General features: G+C 47.0%; 1 protein-coding gene across 2 annotated transcripts in view; it reads right to left on the minus strand.

Moving 5' to 3' along the window:
• Window positions 1-17,811, minus strand: part of ASB7 (ankyrin repeat and SOCS box containing 7) — a 155,975-nt gene that overhangs the window by 117,189 nt on the left and 20,975 nt on the right. For both annotated transcript variants that reach the window (XM_069625029.1, XM_069625030.1), the window contains exon 2: window positions 11,234-11,330. The gene's annotated coding sequence lies outside the window, so the exon portion shown is untranslated. The remainder of the gene's footprint in view (window positions 1-11,233; window positions 11,331-17,811) is intronic.

The raw sequence follows: 17,811 nt of genomic DNA on the forward strand, positions 1-17,811 counted from the left end.
CTGCCCCGCCTTTCTCCTAGTGCCCAGCGTTAGGCCCGGTCCGTCTCCCTTGGGGCTAGGGTTCCCCTTCCCACCCTCAAACTTTTGCCCACACAAAATCCATGGCTGACAAAATCAGAATCATGACATGGAATGTCAGAGGAATTAATAGCTACGTCAAGCAACGCCAAATCCACACATTCATAAAGAAGCAAGGTCGGAATCGCCCTCCTGCAGGAGACCCATCCGGAAGCACAAAAGCTTGCAGCACTAGCTAAACCCTGGAGAGGGACACTGATAGGCTCTACGTATGCCACGTTCGCAAGAGGAGTCCTGATCTGGATCGCCCCAACCACCCCCATAAAACTGATGCACTCGAAAACGGACGACGAAGGCAGAATGGCCCAGGTACATGGCACAATAGAAGGAAAGGAAGTCTGCCTAATTAACACTTATACCCCCAACCACGATGCCACAGTCTTCTTTCGTTCACTATACAATCGGCTCAGCCCATACAGAGATAGCACCCTGATATGGGGGGGGGGGTATGGGGAGATCACAATTGCACCGTAGACCCCGCAAAGACAGATCAGATAGCAAACACACCCGCCCTTCCCCACCCGCTAAAATATTGATGGCACTAACACAGCAATACGCGTTTAAAGACTTATGGAGGTAGCAGCACCCCGAGAAACGAGAGTACTCCTATTCACCCCCACATGCTGTACACACTAGATTAGACTATATATTCGCGAACGAAGAGCAACAGGCCTCGTTTGGGGGGACACAATACCTGGCCAGAGTGTTGTCAGACCAATCTCCACTAACAACCACTTGGACGGTGCTCGCACCCAGACCCCTACCGCTCACGTGGAAGAGGCGAAGCCCTGAAGGACGAGGCCTTCCGCGAACAGATCAGGAAGAACACACTGGACTTCTGACAAATAAATGAAAATAGCGTGCAACGCATTAGCACAGCATGGGAGGCGTACAAAGTGGTTATGAGGGGGGAAATTATTGCAGCTATAGGCAGAGCCCAGAAGTCCATAGTGACCTCACTAGCACCTACCGAGGAAGAGCTGATGGAATTAGAAGCCAAAGCATCCTCAGACCAACACATTGAAAGGAGTCACACCCTCGGAGACAAACCAGGGAAGCTTCTAGCCTGGCTCTAAAAACGGTATGCCCCAGAAAGCCCAACTGCCAGGTCCACAGACCAGACGGCACGTAGCGCGCACGCAGGTCGAGATAAACTTGGCGTTCACTGGGTTCTCTCAGGCCCTCTATACCGATCCCCCGTCGCCCACGGATACCGAAATAGAGGATGTCTTGGACATCATCAGGCTACCCAAACTAGACTGCAAATGGCCAACGCCCTGGATCAGCCCATCACCCCATATGAGGTTACGGCCACCATCAGATCCCTGCCATCAGGAAAGGCTCCTGGAACTGACGGGCTCCCGGGGGAGTTTTATAAAATGTATGAGGACGCACTGGCACCTCTCCTAGCCCAAGTGTTGGAAGCATACGAAACAGGCACCCTCCCATGCACCATGAGAGAAGCCGCAATTATCCCACTACTAAAACCTGGCAAGGATGGAGAGGAGTGCAGCTCATACAGGCCCCTATCTATGCTAAACGTAGACAAGATCCCGACAGCACTGCTGGCGAGGAGGCTGCAGAAAGCGGTCCCGCTACTGATCCAACACAATCAGACGGGCTATGTGCCAGGGCGAACCATTACAGAGAACCTATGCAAATTACACCACGTCATACAGTACCAACGGCAGGCCTGAGAAATGCGCAGTGGCGTCCTTGGATGCCACTAAGGCATTCGATTCAGTCCGGTGGAACTGGCTGCACGCCACCATGACCAAGATGGGAATAGGGCCGGCCTTCTTAAAGTGGACCAAACTCATATACTGACCCCACGGCCAGGGTACTCATGAACAATACTTACTTGAACAAACGGCACCTCTACAGGGGCACGCGACAGGCATGTCCCTCTCCACTCCCCCATTTTGTACATCATAGCCATTGAACCTGTAGCAGCATACCTACGGCAGTAGTACAGGGACGGGGGTATAGTGACAGACGGAGTGGCCCATCTGGTCTCTATGTATACAGATGACACGATGCTATACCTAAACAACCCAGAACACATATTGCCGTACATAATGGAGACTTTAGACAGGTTCCATATATACACGAGGATACAAATGAATCACGATAAGTTGTGCCTCTTTTCCCCTAGCAGCTCCAAGCGAGGCCAGAGAAGAAAGTCTCCCAACTATGGCCTTTAAGTGGGAGACCACCTTCAAATATCTGGGTATTACCATCCACCGAGACCCTAAGACCGAACACATCTTGAACACGGTGAGAGCTAAAGATAAGTCTAGAACAATCAATGGACTTCTGGGGTAGACTCCCACTCAGTGGCAGTAAGAGCTGGGCTCCTTAAAATGGTGGTGTTGCCCAGACTCCTACACTTCTTCACCAAAGTCCCATTCAACATCCCCCCGCAGTTCTTCAAAGACTTAAACTCCGCAGAAGATTCCTATGGCATGGAGGGAGGCATATAGTTGCACTAGAAGTATACAACAAAAAAGAAATTAACACGTATGCACACCTAATTGGTTCAGGAATGGACCTATTTCATAGTTTTTAGATTAGTAATGAGGTGCAGAGGAGAGAGACACACAACCCTGACACTAGGTTGTGAGTTTAAGAAAAGAGGAAAGGGAGGGGTATCCACAAGTTGTGGACCCCTCGCGTCCCCTGCGCACTCGGGGTTACTGTGAATAGACAGTCAATGGGTATACATTTCTAAGCAAAGATATCAGTAAAAGTGTAAATCAACATGTTGAGGAAAAGATTTTTATGAATGGTTCCAAGAGTAATTCTTTTACTAGTACAATGAGTATTAGGTCTGCCGATATAACATACAATTTACTTGTTGATAAAATTTAATGTATGTGAACAAGTGAAACTTTAAAACTACAAACAGAATAATATTTGTGAATAAACAAATATATGTTTCCTAGAACTTATAGTTAAGACAATTTGTTTTAAGCATTACTAAGTAGTAGCTGGTTACAGAAAGATCACAATTAAACTTTCTTTTTATAGGCAGACCTAATACTCATTGTACTAGAAAAAGAATTACTCTTGGAACCATTCATAAAAATCTTTTCCTCAACATGTTGATTTACACATTCACCGATATCTTTGCTTAGAAATGTATACCCATTGACTGTCTATTCACAGTAACCCCAAGTGTGCAGGGGACGCGAGGGGTCCACAACTTGTGGATACCTCTCCCTTTCCTGTTTGCACTAGAAGTATTGCAGAGACCCTACGACAAGGGAGGCCTGAAAATCCCCAACTTCGAACTATATTACTTAGCAGGCCAACTGAAACACGTAATACAATGGATGGTAGATGAAACCACAACGGACACCCGACTCCTACAACCGGCTATCCCCCCACATGCTACTCAAGGACTTCTTCTGTACCCCAGCAAGCACGACTCAACACAACCCATACTTAATGAAACTAGGGATCCAGATCTGGAAACGAGCTTGCAAGACCATGAAGACAAACAACCCATATTCCCCTCAGATCCCGATAGCTGCTTTTATGACTGTTAGGAAAGATTTCTTAATTGTGGGTAATTTTCCTTCCATGTGGCAACCCCTAAACTTTTTGCTGTTTTCACCAGGATCTAGACTTTGCCAGAGAAGTGCAGCCTTCTGCCGCACTCCTCTGGGCTTTCGCTCCATTCATACGGGGAAACTGACATGCCCTTAAGACAGTCAGTACCGGGAAACGTTGTTTTCCGTAGTGCTTTTATCATGTTGCAGCTTTCGCGCAACGTGACACAAGAGGGCACTGTAAGCTAAGTTACTGCTCTCTTGGGTCTCTAGTCTACGACAGGCCCTAGATACTCTCTTGGGATTGACGGTGCAAGTGAATCACGGACGGGACTGGTGGCAGCGATCGTTTCTTTGTGTTTTTGAGCTCCTTTTGGCGTTTAAGCGCGTTTCTCGTGCTTAGCCCAAAATGGTGGCCTGGCTCCCAAAATGGCCAAACCACGAGGCTTGTTGTCCTGTCCGCTGACCGTCTTGCCCCCTTCACCTTGCCCAGGTCAAGCCGACCCGGGGCCTTCCTTATTTGGGCATGTACTTTCCCGCGAAACACAGATGCTTTCGCGGGCTTCTACAGGCCTTGTGTGTGCCTCCAGGATGTGGGCTGGGATGTCTGGTCCCAATACTCATCCTGGGGGCCAGAGAGTCTAGAGTGGTGTGAATGCCTGGGACCTCCGTGGTCCGTGATAGGTCCACGTATGGTGTGAGTGTTTTGTGAGCAGATCTCCCATTGGGTCCCCTCCATTTTGGCGCGAAGGGAACCGTGGATAAGAGGGGGCTGGAAACACCACTACCATGTCGATCTCCTGAGTTCTCACGAACGAAGGAATACAGGAGCCGAGTATCCTGCAACCACGAGGCTGAACCGAGGAATCGCTGGTGACCCGCTGAAGGACTGCTGTCGCTTGGTGAAACCCTTTCTACTTCTGATCGAACGAGAAGGCCTGTACTGGTACTTCGACCCTTGGAATAGTGGGAACAACTATTCTCGGCATCTTCACCATCTCCTGCACGTAAGACTTCGGAAGTGTCTCTGGGCCATCCAGCAGACTGACCAGCCTACCCAAGATTCTTGCTCTGTAACCGCCATCAGGTTGTGTTGCATTACGAGTCCTCATCACTCTCACACGATTCGTACACTTGGCATTCCCAGGTCTGAAGTGAGTAGTGTACATTTGGCTGAAATACACACAGCCGCTCCTTTCCCCTGCCTTGGTAACAAACTGTGTGGGTTCACTGCGTTTGGGACGACCTCAACTCAACTTCTGCGGAATCTACACGACGCCGAGACGCCCCCTGCTTGTATCTGAACCTGCCAGCACTGAAACTGACGCGGAGAAGCCTGGTCTGCTTGCATCGGGGACCGGTGAGTAGCATCGCTAGGAACTGGTCGCCCTCCTGCAGGAGCCCATAGCTTTTGCCCGCTGTGTCTAACAGCACGCCTTTCCGTACTCGCGCTCTGCTTCTGCCCACAGTGGAGGCTGCGCGGCAGAGTCACGGAGCTCTGTTCATCTTCATTTGTTCACCAAACTAAACTGCCTGATTCCCTCGAAGAGACTCCCCTTTTTTGCCCGTTGGCACCAGCGTGTTCAGGTACTTTTGAGCACAAGGCTCCACTCTTCGTAGGGCTTGGACTTCCTTTTAGTTAGGTGCCTCTGAAGGCGGACTGGGTCTAATTATTATTTGCACTGCCTGTTTTCCTCCCCATCTAGGTGGTCTACACATTTCGTGCGTCTGACTCGTTAGACTCGTTTGTATATATATATATATATATTGTATTGGTTTGGTATGTGTTGCTTTACTTGAGTTTTATTGTGATTTCTCGCTACAGTCAATGGTACAAAGGCCTTGTAATAAATTTGTATATATTTTTAATATAACACCTGATGGAGTAATTTGTAAGTATCCTTGCTTTGTACCTCACTGCGGGCTTTCAGTCACCCTCACCCCTCTTGAGACCTAGTCTTGACCGCCACGATCGCTACTCTGATTGGTCTGGCTTGTCCAGAGGTTACCCTGTTCCAAGAAACTAGGCTGGCCTTCTGAACCTCTGCCCCTCCAGGACAGAATTCAGAAATCCATCTTAGCAATGACAAACAGACCCGGGGGCCTGAAAGAGATAACACATGGGAAACCCTGCGGAGTCGCTACCCTGGGTGACCTGGTGGACGACCAGGGCATCTTAACATTCGCAGAGTTACATGAGACCTCGGGACTACAATAGGGCAGTTCCTACTCCACGGAGCGGTGGTAAGAAGGCTCACGGACCGATGGCCAGAGGCTGAGAACCTTGAAACAGCGCACAAAGCCATTGAAAATATGCTGAACGCCGCTGAGGGAGGAGACAAAACCTTGAGGCTTTACGAAACATTGTAGACAGCACATCTAAGCAAGACCTAAAGTGCAAAGAGAAATGGGAACAGGAGCTAGGCCTGCAATTCGAGGATAAGGAATGGGAATCCATAACACTATCACAAAGAAGTATCCAGAAACGCCCGATGCAACTTATGCAGTTCTATATCATTAACATATCATACCTCACACCTGAGGTCATCTGCAAATTTAAGGGAGCGAGAACCATAGAATGCCCAAAATGCAACGAACCCCGCGTGGGGATGACCCACATGTTTTGGGGATGCCAGACTATACAATCCTTTTGGTCACAAACTGCTGAAAGGGTGGCCGAGGCAGACTTCACCTTGGATGTACAATCACCAAAGGCGTGAATCCTGGGCAGATATTAAAAAAAAGCAGGAAAAACAAACCTCTGAACAGGCTCATGGACCTGATGTACATTCTAGCGAAGAGACGCATCGCTATGGGGTGGAAAAGCCCCAAAATCCCTAGCGCAACACAGTGGTGGGAGGTCCTCCGAAAGTGGACTACAGCAGAATCTGGGGCATGGGAGAATGCTCTACGAGAACAGAAACTGGACACTAGTGAAGACCTACATCAATGGGTGGCGCTCACAGTGTCATTATTTTATCCAGTAGAGGAAGCTTCTTCCGCTGACAACATGGGCAGCCCATGATGGACATCCAGCGAAGGCTGAACTGAAGACGGAAAAATTGTGGTCTTGGGACATTCAAGGCATCTCAAAAAGCGCACTGATGATAACAATTGTTATATTGTTAAAAACCCAATAAAATGTTTTTTTTTTTTAAAAGAAGAAAAAAAAAGCAGTTGATCAACTACTTTCAATATCGTTGGCATGTTTTCCAGGGTGCTACTTCATTTGTTATAAATGTGCAAAACAATATGAATTATTCACTGTACAGCCGGCTTTATAGAACTGCAAGATTTCTCAATGTGGCATGGTGTTCAAAATCCCAAACCCCAGAGAAAGGATAAAGACCATTCCCAGATCAGAAAAAATGGAGCAAGAAGTAGATCAACTCTGTGCGACAGAATGACATAGCTAAGTAACAGACCAGGGCTTGCAGTGGAACCAATGAAATAAACCAAGCGAGCTTACATTTCCTAAGATTGCGGCAACTATTAAAAACAGGAACTTTCTATAGATGAAATTTGATTAAACCAACAAACCCTCGGACAGATCAATATCATCCGATGCAGCCATGGGTGTCCACAATAGCATAAGCAAGACAGAATCCATCAGCACTGAAGACCATTCATACACCCACTTTCAATTGTCAAGGAGAGCCCTCACCTAGTGGACCTAGCATGCGCAGAGCCCCCTGGTCTGGCATCCCAGAGTCTACCCAACTGTAGGCATACATTAACTCACTGCAGCCATTCCTAAAACTCCTCCAGCCGCACAGACAGCTGCTGCATCTTCACTTGCAATTCCTCTCACCTCCGGCACCAAAATGGCAAAAGAGTACTCATCTCACCTCAGCCACCATAAACAGCGCTTCTCTCCAGTGGCGGCCAACTTGCAGTTCCTCACTACTCCAGACTTGTCTCGGCAAGTTGAAACACGCCTTTGGCAGAGTTCCACAACCTCCGAGGGATCTTTGACAACACCGGGATCATGTTTTTCTATTGAGTGGGGAGGACAGGCAGGCATACAACAGGTCTACAACTGGTCAGAGCTCAGAGCCAACATCTGCTTGGAGCCATATCCCCTGCATCAATTCTGTTTAAACTTCACTTAATTCCTGATGCAAACTGTCAAACCTTAATTGTACTGCATTTTGCATTTACTCAGTTTCTGACACTGTTTGAACTGCTTCAAATATATTAACTTTCATAGCAAGCACAGCTGGCGACTTACTTTTTGGGATAATGCAATATAGAAACAAAGATACATGTACCTTTTAAATGTCTAGTTTTCTGCCCCATTGATGCTTCAAATTATAGCTGAACTAAAACAGGCTTGCACAGGGTGTGTGTTTTTTCAGATAAATGGGTCTTTCACTGCAGTCAATGTATCCAAGGAATCCCATTTTAGAAACTAAATTAAACATGAATGCCAGTTATCAGTGAACAGCTTGTTTTAGGTATCAAACCACAAGTCAGTCTCACTCAGACTGTCATCAATATACAGATAAATCATGAAATGTCCCCAAAATTAACAAAAGGTTGTCACCACTGGGCAAGGGACCACATCGGACACTTGAGCAATCATTTCAAATTTGAGCAGAGGGGGATTGAGAGGTGGACAACATTTGGCCCGTGGGGAACTGAACAGAATGACTACTCTTGCTAACAGCCCTGTGCCCTTTATTAAAAACTTCTGTGCCCACTTAACCCTAAGAAGACACCCAAGGACGCTGTTGCCTACCATTTGTAGCTCTTAGTGAACAGTGTGTGCCCTTCTAGAGAAGAAGCTAAGTCCCAATGTTTGTAAAATCTTGAGCTCCATGAGGGCAGATGGGGTCAGGAAGGAAATTGCTGAGATGATATCACCGATGCATGAGTATGCAGCCATCCTGTGAGCCCAAACAATACAATGGAGAGAGGGACCAAAGCACTAACAAGCACTGCTAGATTTTTCAGTTTACCTCAGGAACCAGGAAGTTTGGCATATTGGTGCAATAGAGTGTTTTCATTTAGACATGTGGGAAATGAGACCGATGTATTGAAAACAGTAATATGGGGAATGAAAGTGAATTTTTGACCTTGGAGGCTCGCCCCAAAAGAATAAAACAAGCCAAAAGAGACCCTGTAATATCAGGAGTGCCCAGAACACTGACGACTGCCTGGGACTAAGTTTTGGGGCACAAAGAAGAATTCAATTGTCAAAAACAAGGCTAAGTTTAATGAGGAAAACAAGTGGGAGATTTAACCACAGGAAACTACAACACTGAAGAGAAAGGGGGAGGGCAACAGGGAAGGATGGCTGTAAGGGTGGAGAGCATTTAAAATGAAATGAGTGAAAATATCTTCAAAGTCGCCGTTAGAAGCACACATCTTAGAGAAGATGGGAACAGGGCAATTGCAGGAATGCAGAGGGGAATAACAACTCATCCACACCCATTCATTTGGATTCCGACCCAGTATGGCAGGGGAGTGCCACTTTGGACCCTACATATATTTTGTACTACAATTCCCATACACCCTAGCAACCAAAATCAATTAGGATGGGTCATGGGTGTCAAAGTGCAAAACATCTGGATAGTCACAGGTTGCAGAAATCACATCAATCAATAGAATTTTCCAAAACCCTGCCTTATGTTTTTCTGCAGCATTTAACACTATGGAGTACATCGGCCTGATCCAGGGCCTTAAATGGAAAATTGGCGTCACCACTGGCAGGGATTATTCCCTCAGTGAATCCGGGTAGATCTAAATGCTAAATGGATTCTACACCTAAAAAGCGAATCATCTCCCATTCTGGGTTTCGCAGTTTTCCAAACGCTCTGCCTGGCTTTTCGCTGCAGTCCTAGAATCGATGCACACTTATTTCAGCAGTGCACAGAGGACTCGAAACCAAATCCACCTATGAAACATCAATGGCAAACACCATGACAAAAACTACCCGATGTAAATTCAGGACTGCATGATCTGCAGTTTTTTGTGCCTTAACATAAGTAAAAACCGAAATCCTACTCTCAACAGGCCCTGCAACCACACTCCCATCGCCCTGCCCCCTCCCCTTTGTTTCTGACCTGGTCAACCATGATTTTTTAGTCTTGCTCAAACTTAAGTCCCAAATAAATTATCTCGAATGTTCACACTTCAAACTCTGCAGGATGAGAAATATTGTACTGTTCTGGGAATCATAACCGCAAAGCAGAGGTGGTCCATGAATTTTGCATATGCCGATTGCATTATTATAACAAGTCTTTATGTGGGCATACCCAAATAAACAAACCCCTGGAAGAAGTCTGAAAACAGGGATCCTCAGACTAACCAGGGTATAATCAAAAACAACAGCATCGCCATAATCTAAAAAGCTTTTCACTGGCTCAGAACAAAGAATAAAGCACAAAATCCAGTGCACGAGGCACTGAGCAATCTGGTAATAACACCAAGGACATGAACTTCACATGGGAACTTAATATCCATCAGCAACAGGATCCTCTGTATACCATAGTTCAGGAGCACACAGGGAATGGGCATTGAACTCTAAATACAAAGTCTTCAAAGTTGAACACTTTACCAGAGGATGAGCAGCTGCAAACCAATCACTGACGCTACAGGAAAGACCTCAAAGCTATTCTGTTCAGGAAAGCATTCCATAAGGAAAGGTGGCCTGAGCCTATGCCGTTATCCAGTTGCTCACCTGTACCTCCTGAGAATAAACCCACCACCTCCTTGGCCTCAGATATGGATTGAACACTACACTACCCAAACACAGAATCACTTGACTGACTACTGCCTGAAAACTTTAATCCCCATTGTATCCAAATGGGTGAGTCTCACTGCAATTTAACAAGAGCCACAACTAACTGCATGCTGAGACAGGAAGCCCTGATGAACTGGTACCACCTGTACAGATTCTCACGTCCATATACTGGCACTGTTCAAACTATTTAGCTAAGAAATCCTCAGCCTACAACCATGCTTATTAATTCTAATCCGGGAAGAACGACTAACTCCTCCGCCAGGCTGGGTTCAAGGCAGAAAACAAGCTTTGCACACAGACACCAATGCATTGGTCACTTGCCATTTTGACTAGACCATTGTGAGAAGTAACAACACATTCTGTGACGCAGGCCATGTGGGATTCCATATGAGAGAAGAGGCAAAGGAAGGAGAAGACCATCCTGCGTAAAACATTAGACCGCTGTTGTCAAAGGCTAATGATGGATGTTTTCTGAACAATAAGCTTGGCCTCCCATGTAATGAAGCGTAATTGGCTATTATAAAGGTTACGCAGATTAGGCCTACAAGTGCCAGCATTCTTCCCCAAACATCAAGTAGCAAAAAGACGAGTTGAAGATATGGCCTGCTAATTGGCATAAGCTATTTAGTGGTAAATGGCAATGAGAAGTCTGCCTCTGCAAGAAGAAGTGCCCTCTTTAGGTCCTTGAATTTCTGTATAATGAAAAATGCATTGAAAGCTTTAGGTATAGCAGTATTATCCTCTACTTTACACTGGCATAAGTTGCTTTTTAAAAAGGTATTACCCAGTTACAGCAAAATACATTTCCTCACAGGCCGCATTCACCGACAATTGGACCTTTATAAAACATTACCTTAGTTCTCCCTTTACTTGGGTCACCCAGCAGTCATCGCCCTCGTCTTGGCCAAGCCGCTGTCTGCACCACATATCAACAAGCAAGCCAATACGCCCTGGAAAGAAACACATGTTACTACACATATTCACTTTTTTGGATACAATTTATTTTAGAAGGTTGTGTGACGAATCCTTGGATGTTGTCCCTTCCCCTTCCCATGAGGCCAGAGAGGTGAGGCCGCTACCCGATAGTCCCCCGGAGGTGGTACTCAGCGGGTGTATCTCATGGGGTAGGATTCCCCCTATCGGACTAGGGACAACTCTCTGGGAAGAACGCTGTCCGCACAAAACATATCCCCAGCTCTCTCTTCCTCCTACTCTACAGTCTCCCATAACCCCACACACTTCTATGCATCTTTGTAGAGTAGATGACATGAACTTCCTAGAAAGTACTGGGAAGAGGAATAGGGGCTACCTACGTGAGTCAAATGCAGAAACTGGGACAAAGAAGAACACAAGAAACCCACTTGAGAGTAAAAACAGATACTGAGACGAGGAGGAGGTACGGAGCAATGCGGAGTGCTCCACAGAACCAACATGAACAGTCCAGACAAAGTGAAACAAACCCATACATGCAGAGCATAAAAAGGAAAGAGGGACTTTACGACCCGTCAGATCCTTCCAGGAGGAGCAAGGCACTTTGAAAGCAGACAATGCAAGGGAGACCACAGGACTGCAGAGGCCGAGCCGCCACTGGCAGAGGCATCCCTGGTAACTTCACAGTGGTCCGAGCAGACAAGAAGGCAAAGGGCAGGACAATCAGCCAACGAGGAGGGCTGGTGTGCGCAGAGTCCTGGCAGAGGAACGCAGACAGGATGCCATGGTTCATGGAGAGGCCACAAGAAGCCCGAGTGGGGAAGAGAAGCCCACAGACAACCGGAGGTCGCCGGTAAGCAGCCCGAGGAGGTTTGGGAGCAGGGACAGTTGGTAGGAAAACCAAGCGTCGGAGAGGTCGCAAGGCACTGGTCTGGGAACCGCAACTCCTCCAAAGACATCTTCAAAGTCACAGTACCTGACAAGACAGTAAAGCATGCCTGCAACAGAGATGGGAAAATCTTACAGCTCTCAGACCCGCACAATTCTTTAAAAGGTTTGTAACCTGTGAGGCAGACATGGTATCCCGAGATGAGACAGACAGATTTAGATTCAATAACAGAGTCTTGATTAAATATCAGGATGGGTTAATGCCTAACTTGCCCTAAAATTATGGTAGAATGTCCCCACCTAAAGTAAGTCCAAATGAAAGAGTCTGTCTATGTCAAAACCTGTGCTTGCCTTCACATTTATTTATATATAGCTCCCAAAACCTGCAGGTACGATAATGATATTTTATTTATATCATGCTTGTACACAAGTGTTTCATAGCGCGACCAGGCAAAAGGGAGGAGAACAAGGGAGAAAACAAAATAAAAATAAACAGCGATCTTACTAGGCCCAGTGACATCTAAGAAAGCGCAAGTGCATGGAAAAGGGAAACAAAGGGAAAGTGCATGTAAGGGGAGGGGGGTGGAAAGTGCAGAGCAGATGAGAAACAGAATATTAAATAAAATAAATAAGTAAAAGGTAGTGAGTGCAGCGAGCATGTGGCAGGTGAAGAATGGTCAGATAGGGTATATCTGACAAGTGCAGAAGAACAGTGGGAGGGGGACTGTATGGGTACAGATACAGAGCCCTAGTGCAGAGGGTGGCATGACAGAGTGTGGCCAGGTGCACGATGCCAAGAGAAGAAAACAGATCAACAGGGGAAAAGGGGGTAGAGGCAGAGGCAAAGAGGAAGGTCTTGAGAGGTTTTCGGAACCGGAGATGGTTTTCCTCAAGTTTCAGGATGGCCGGGAGGCTTTTCGAAAGGGAGGCACCAGCAGAAGACAGATCTGCCCCCAACTCGTTTCTTTGCAAAATGACTAAGCCTGAGGGAGTTAGAAGTAGAGGAGCGAAGGGCTCGCAAGGGGAGGTATTTACGGAGTGACAGTTGAAGGTATTTTGGACCAAGGCCTAAGAAAGTCTTGTGGATAATGCAGAGGGTTTTAAATGTAATCCTTGCATTCACTGGGAGCCAATGAAGGGATTTCAGGGCTGGAGAGATAGGATCCCAGGGCTTGAGGCAGGAATATTTAGGAAGAGGCTGTTACTACAGTAATCCAGTCTGGAGAGAACCAGACCTTGGGAGACAGTGAGCTTTTGAGGGAAGGAGAGTAAAGGCAGAGTACCTTTAAGGAGGTGCAATAAAACAATGACTTTTTGGAGACTTCATTGATGTGTGCGGAGAAAGAGTGTAGAGTCAAAGGTAACCCTGAGGTTCTTGTGCACACAAGTAGGGGTAGGCGGAGGACCAAGGGAGGCCGGCCAGAGAGTGAGAGGAAAGGATGGAGATGGTGTACCAATAAGGAGGATCTCAATCTAGTTGGCATTTAGACATAGATCATTGGTGGCACACCAATTCTGAATGGCGCTTAAACAGTCGGAGATGAGAGAAGGAGAGGAGGAGGCTGAAGGAAGCTTGAAAATGAGTTGGGTGTCGTCAGCATATCACTGGAAAGTTGAGCAGAAAATGGAGATGCAATAGGCAAGAGTTGCTAGGTATTGGTTGAAAAGCCAGGGCAAAAGGTTTGACCCCTGGGGGACACCACAAGTGGAGAGGGAGATAGAAGATAGAAAGGACCCAAGTTGTACCTGGGAGGGTCGACCAGGGAGAAAAGAGGTCAGCCAGGCCATAGCCTGATCAGGGATACCCAGGTTGTCACAGACGATTGAGCGGGGTGGTATGGTTGACTGTCGAACGCAGAGGAGAGATCGAGTAAGATGAGGACAGAGGGAGTGTTAGAGTCAAGGTTGGAAAGCAGGTCTTCACGGATGTTCAGGAGAGCAGTTTCCATGTTTCTGGCAGCTCTGAAGCTAGATTGGTGGTCATGCAGGGAGCCAACAGAGTCAGAATGAAGATTAAGTTGAGAGATGGCAGGCTTTTCCAGGAGCTTACCCAAGAAGGGAGTGATGGAGATTGGGCGATAGTTTGTCGGACATGATGGGTCAGCAGTGAATTTCTTGAGGAGAGGATGCACAAGGGAGTGCTTAAGAGGGGAGGGGAAAGGGCCAGAAGCAAAGGAGAGGTTGCCGAAATCGGCAAGGGCCAAAGCAAGGGTGTCAATGTGGTCCTTAATGACTTTAGAGGAACAGGGATGGACCAGTTTTGAGGAGGTTTTCATAGATCAGACTGGTCTAGCAACCTGATCAGGGGAGCAGAAAAGAGGAAAAGAGGAGAAAGGGGGAGGGGTAGCTGAGGGAGAGTCAGCAAGACGAAAAGGAAAGGTAGGTGGAGCGGGAGCAGAGGAGAGGGTGGGCAGGATGTCCAGAGTTTTACAGCTAAAGTGAGAGGCAAGGGCATTGCAGAGCGCCTGGGAGGAGAGAGGAGAGGTGGAGACTGCAGCAGGGTTGGCCAGCTCCTTGCAGATTTTGAAGAGTACGGCCGAGTTGTTAGATGCTGCAGAGACACAGGCTTTTATGTGGACTCTTTTCTTAGTGCGGAGAGCAAGCCATTATTGCCATTGGAGCAGGCGGCAGGCCAGTTTGTCGGAGGATGAGCGACAAGCCCTCCATTTCCTTTCCGCCGCCCTACACTTCCGTTTAAGTGTAGCTAGAATTCATACCAAGATGTGCACTTGGATTTGGACTTCAAACGAATCCTCATGACAGGGGCAAGAGTATCAGGAGTAGCAAAAATAGAGGTGAGAAGCGAGAGGGCCATGTCAGGGTGTAAGTCAGCCTGGGGTGTAGGGGGGTAGCAGCGAAGGCCTCAACTGACGCACGCTTCATGGGACCAATATCCGAGAAGGTGGGTGGCAATCTAGGGGTGGACTTGACTTGGGGGGAGAAGATGGAGAGATGAGAGGAGGCAGTGATCACTCCAGTAGAGAGGGGTGTAAAGGGGGATAGAGAGTGGGAGGTCGGATGAGATCAAGACATCAAGTGTGTGCCCAGCAGAGCGAGTCTGGCCGGATGGAAGGATAGAGAGGGAGAGTGATTTGCAGAGGTTGCAAAAGAGTACGGATGAGGCCCAGGTAGAATCAAGATGGATGTTGAGGTCACCAAGGAGAAGTTGAATGGCATCTAGGCGCTTATGCTTAAGAAATTGGTTACAGTGCTTCTGGTTACATAAAGGAAGCGCAGGAAGTGACTACATCATAGAGAACCGTACAAAGGTAATTCCATCACAAGCAAAGTTGCAAAAGGTGAGCACATTCATGGAGCCTAACCCCATGTTGCAGGGCAGCTGCGAGACAGAGATGCAAAAGTCAAACAGATGGGCACATCCAAGGAGCCCAACCCCCTCCCCTCCACCCCCCATGTTGCAGGGCGGCAGCGACACAGATGCGGAGGGTTAAGTTGTGAAGGCACATTCAGGCATACAGAAAGGGGGGGGGGTCAGCGTCGCACCTTGGAGCAGACAGGGAGCAGACAGGGAGCAGACAGGGAGCAGACAGGGAGCAAGTTGTGGGCCTTGGAAGCTTGACCGGCTCCCGCCTAGCGGTTGCAATGATTGGCCTTTAGGACCAATGGCAACCAATGGGAAAAGGGGGTGAGGGCTGGCCAGGCAAGTTGATGCAGAGAAATGAAAGCGACCATCTTGCAGGGCCAAACAAACAGTGCCAGAGATGGCAAAATGCACATTTCAGGAACAAAAACAGCAATAATGGGTATGAATGGATGAAAAAGGTTGATGGTGCAAAGCAGCAGCTGCAGGCACCCGTAAGCACAATTTCAGTGCTATTTGTTTGCAACGGTTGGCGCGATGTGCAAATTGCACAAAGGGGTGTCATGGCCTTACCCCAATATGGCGCTGGCAGCAGGTCATACAAATTGGGCAGGATGGAAGCTGCAGGGCATCAGGGCGAGCAGAGCTAAGCATGGTGTGGGGAATCTCAAAAAACAAAATAGTGTGCAAAAGCAAAGTCTCAACTGTTCTTGGTTCAATGTTCTTCTTGGATTCCCTATCCAAGTTCAAATCACGCTTTGAAACACTTGTGTATAGCTGCGTTATAAATGCCATATAATATAACAGTTCCAATAGTTGTTTGTTTCAACAGTATCCCGCCAGATCTTGAACTTTCCTTCCCCAGGTTTGATGTACTACAGTTCACACAAAAAGGAGGTCTTGTGGTTCTCTTTCCCAGATTCAATATAGCACAGTTCACACCAAAGACAAGGATCTCTTTAAGTTCCCTTCCCCAAGAAAGTGTTTCCCAATTCTTGCAGCTCTCAGTCAGGGTTCCTTTCCCCAAGAGTTAATTGTAGCACTTTTGCAAACTTCATTCACTCAATGTTCAATATCAGAAAACAATAGGTCCACTTGACCCCCTTCTAGCTTGCTTTACCAATGGTTTCACAGTTGTTCGTGGTTCAATTTCAATGTTTTATGCGGTCAGTATTTAGGGCTCTCTGGACTAGACGCAATTATCAGACAACACAGTCTACCCAGTACAGGTTGCGCAACCATAAGTTCCTTTAGCTTTGCTTGGCCCCTTCACAGGCTCCTCCGAGTTAGGCTTTTGATGTCCTACACTTGTATTCTCCTTGGTTAATATAATCCTCTTTTGCATCATTCTGTACGTTGCCACAGAGTTATGCCTTTCTCTCACGTTGGTAGTTTAAATGCCAACGTTTTTTTCAGTTTTCCATATGTATTAACTCTGCTCATAGTGCCAATATTTAATGTTAGATTAACTTCAAATGTATGTTAGTTCGCTATTCATTTTGTCATGATCTCCTTCAAATAGGACTTTCCATTCAGTTTGGCGTTCAATATACTTTGTTCCTTTATATCTAGTAACCCTTTACAATTCAATATTCACTGGACTTCGACATTGTTATTTCTTTTTACTTTAGGCACTACCAGTTCCACAACCCATTTGGCTTGAGGTCATGCTTGTTAAACAAAGCCTTTTTCTGAAACAGTTGATCTTTAAGCACTCAGAGACACAATGATTCAGCCTTTCTATTTGGTGCAAAGGCGTTTGCGAGATGCTTCCCCCTCATTGAATAACTCAATGGGTTTCACAAATGGTTTGTTACTTTGTCGTTACTTAAGTACAAGACTTTCAAGTTCACTTTTCTCAACGATGCCTTCAGACTACGGGATACTGTTGCAAAGGTTCTTGTCCCATGTTCGCATGCTGAGTAGCCCAGTATTTCACTTCTCCCAGAAACTCATTGGTCTAATAGCTCTACTCTGCCGCCAGCCAAAATCTTCTTGCTACGAACTCCCTTCTGAAAACACTTTGCTGCTTCTTTTCAACCAGACCTCTTACCCACCCCTTTTCCACTCTGGTGTTCGCCTAACACATGAAGACAATGAGCATTTGCTTCAGACTTCTTCGGAACAGCCAAACTTGGCACTGCTCCCTGCGATACCATCTCTGTAGTGAAGAGCTTCTGATCTCACACCAGTTACAAGACTTGGCAGTCCCGGCGCATTTTGCCACCAACGGTCACAGACACACCTTCACTGTTGCTGAATTAGGGAGACCTTTGCAGAAAAGAGTCCTT

Source organism: Ambystoma mexicanum, chromosome 11 (assembly GCF_040938575.1).
Source record: "Ambystoma mexicanum isolate Mex_15411 chromosome 11, UKY_AmexF1_1, whole genome shotgun sequence".
In the NCBI taxonomy this organism is placed as follows: Eukaryota; Metazoa; Chordata; class Amphibia; order Caudata; family Ambystomatidae; genus Ambystoma; species Ambystoma mexicanum.